Source organism: Pteropus vampyrus, unplaced genomic scaffold, assembly GCF_000151845.1.
Source record: "Pteropus vampyrus isolate Shadow unplaced genomic scaffold, Pvam_2.0 Scaffold75, whole genome shotgun sequence".
Taxonomy (NCBI): Eukaryota; Metazoa; Chordata; class Mammalia; order Chiroptera; family Pteropodidae; genus Pteropus; species Pteropus vampyrus.
This window is the reverse complement of record NW_011888856.1, coordinates 462778-466430: the sequence shown is the minus strand read 5'-3', so window position 1 is coordinate 466430 and position 3653 is coordinate 462778.

Below are 3653 nucleotides of genomic sequence, written 5' to 3'. Positions count from 1 at the left end.
AGTTGCATTCAGTCATCATGTCTTTGTATTCTCCTTTAATCTGGAACATTCCTAAATTTTCTGAATAGAATGCAGCAACATTTTGGAGCATTATCTTGCAGAATGTCCTTCTATTTGAGTCTGTCTAATGGTTCCCCAATGATTAGATTCAGCCTATGCATTTTTGCAGAAATATCTCTAAAGTTATTCCTTGTTCTGTGTTCTTGTCAGTGCATCATATCAAGAGTCATATAACGTTGATTTGTCCCATTACTGGTGATGTTAACTTCGATTTGATAAAGGTGGTGTCTTGCCAGATAGTCATTTAAAAATTTTCTATGGTCTATTAATTGTCCTTTATTCATTACAGGCTGTTGCTGTCTCCCTCTTACTTTGGTTTGCTCCTTAGCTATCTTGGTGTTTTTCCTTTATGCTCATATTCCCCTGAATATAGTCACTATCTCAGCCAGAGATATGAACCTGTGGGAAAGAGCTGAAGCCTGGATCCTTTCTTAGGTCCACAGGAGTTTAAACAGTGGGTGGGGATAAAAGAATGCCTCTCGGCAAAAGAGCCTCTGGAGCTACCTGCAGCTACATTCATATCTTAGCCTGCTCTTTTACTATGAATCTCTCACTCATTTGTAATCACTTAACCAACCCCTGCAGGTGGGGAGGGTGGTGGTGAAGTTCAATTACTGATTGGTCCATTGTGGATATCGGTTGCCCTTGGCTCTGACTGTGGCCTGCCTTCAGCCTTCCCCCTGACTAGGTAGTTGCGAGCCTTGCTGGGCCGGCTGCTGATTTTGACTTTCAGAAGTAACTGGGTGGGCAGCAGTCTGCCCAGGGTAATGTGGGGAGAAAAAAAGGGCACATGTAAAATCCCCTGCCCTACCTAATCATTCATCTATGGTGTTTGTTCTTCTGTCGTCCAGAATCATCTCATTTTATGTAGGTTGGTCAAGGCTATCATTGTCTTTCTTTATCACTTGAGGCAGCTCCAGGGTTGGGCTTCAGAAAAGGGGCCACAGGCCGTGTTAGTTTTCCATCCTGTCAAGTGTTTTTATCAGACATAAATGAATTATGTCAGAGAACAGTGTGTCACTAGTAAGTGGTATTCATTACTAGGATAATTATGTTTGTATTATTGTTGTCATTTTTATTTTTCCATAGTAAATATTCTCAAGAACAGGTATTAAGCCTCTTCTACCTTTGAGACTCCATTCTGGATGAAAAGAAACAAAATGTATTCCACATGGACCTTGCTCTGTAGGTGACACAAACTATTGCATATTTTCAATGTGCACAGGTAAGAAGGCACTTAACCACTTGGGACAGAGCTGGTGTCCATGAAGGCTCATAAAGGAAGGGGTTTCTAGCATCTCTGTGAGTGTGTGACAGCTCTTACTAGGTTTGACAGTCATAGACATTGGCCTTGAGGAAATGTAGGGCCAGGACTGTGCCCGGATGACCCAACAGACACTCAGAGTGACACCAATGTTGAGTCTGAGGATAACACATTGTGATATGGTGGGAAAGGCACTGGGCTGGAGACAAGGAATTGGGAACATAGTGGGGACTCCATACATTTGAAATGTATTTAATTGTTATGGATTTAAGAACCGAACCAGCCACTTACTAGCCCTGTGCCAATGGCAAGCTGTCTAACTCTTTCTGATCTTCAGTTACCTTATCTGCAAAATAGGGATAACGATGCCACTCATGCCTGATTCAGAGGGTGATTTTGAGGTGCAAAAATATTAATAGATGTTCATTTGCCTTAAAAATAGCCCACATGCATTGTATTGATTGCTTAGCACCGATATTAGAAGGATTTTACTGTGGAAAGGAGATCCGTGTGCTATAGACCAGCGTAGGGTATCTCTAAATCATTGAATGTGGCATTTTATTTTTCTATTATGGATGAATCCCTGATCACCAAGCTCAAGTTCACTTGCTAATTTCTTGTTCAGGGCTGAAAACAGGTGCTATAACTATTATTACAAGCTCTACGTGCTCCCCACCCTCCGGCCAAAGGGAGTTTTGCTTACCATGAGTTTAGAGGTGATTTAACCGCACCAGTTACTCAGAGTCTAATGCCATCCTCTGCAGCCAAGTATTTTAGGCCACTGGCCAAACATTGTGGTGAGAGAATGGCACAGGTGGAATTCAGCTAGGATGCTGTAACCACCACTCTGAGGTCGGGAGCAGCTCTGCCTGATGATAGAGCGCATTATATTTCCACCAGAGCAAGAGAAAGATGTTGCCCAATTAAATGAAGAGGCTATCCCAAGCATAGTGCTTTCATTATCGAAGGATTTTACTTGTGAAAGTTTTTCCCATGTGCAAAAGTTTCTCCTGATCTCCTTTCCTGCTCCCATCAAACCAGAATGAATCTACAACCTCTGCACAGACTAATGATGGTGAAAAAAATATTTCTTTACAACTTAAGAACCATAGAGCACTCTGCAAATATCTACTGGAGTCAATATCTACCTGAAAGAGTGGGAGTGGCAGTAAACATGGCCCTGAAAGGTATCACGACATCACTGAGTCCCCTTCTCCCTTCCAGCCGTTATGAGAAGACGAGTGTTGGCAGCCTGACCCTTTCTGCGGAAGCAGAGCTGGAGACACGGAGCTGACTGAGGATAACGTGTGCAGGACTGGGGAACAGGGGCTTTTTGAACCTTCAGTCCCAGGAAATGACACCCGTAGTGTCTCCCTATCTCCTCTCCCCAGATTTCTTCCATAATGACAGTCATGGGAATATCAGTTTTCCCACAACATGCAAACTAATTTTATGAACACTCTTACCCACGGCCGTACAGGTCGCACATTTTGAAGCTGAGAGGTTGTCTCCGATGTGGTTGTGCCAGGTGTGCGTGTGCCCGTGTGCCGCTTCCTATAGGTTCACACCATGCCCGAAGCTCCTCTCCCTTTACTATCTGCTGCCCAGACCTTCAATCAACAATCAGGATGAAAATTACACCCCTACGCGCAATGAAGAAGAATGTTCAAGATGAAGAAGGTTATGGGAGAATCTAGTCAGCTCGGTCACCACACACCTCCCTCTTGGGCTTCAATATTTTCAGTAAATATTTACTAAATATCTACACTCTTCCTCGGTCTCTGTTAGGAGATAAGCAAATTTGAAATATGAGCAATTAGAGCCAGTCTTAGGCAAAAACCATGGTTTTCACTTCCTGCTGTAGGAGTTCCAGCACCCACCACACCATGTCCCCACGCGGGAGCCCAGAAACAGCACCTGCACAGCAGTTCGAGCCCAACATAAAATATTCTTTTTCGCTATATGAATCACTAGCATCATGGTTCAACAGAGCAGTATCTTTAGAACTTTCAGTGGCAGGATGAAGCAGCACTCTGCTTAAGAGCAGTTGAAGAATCGAGTACAGGAAGGAACCTAGGTGCCCATCAACAGACGATTGGATAAAGAAATTATGGAATATTACTCAGCCATTAAAAATAATGAAATCCTACCATTTGCAATGACATGGATGGACCTAGAGGTTATTATGTCGAGCAAAATAAGTCAGACAGAGAAAGGTAAATACCATATGATTTTACTTATATGTGGAATCTAAGGAACAAAAAGAACAAACTAATCAAAAACAGACTCGCAAATATAGTGGACAATTTGGTGACAGACAGAGGGGAGG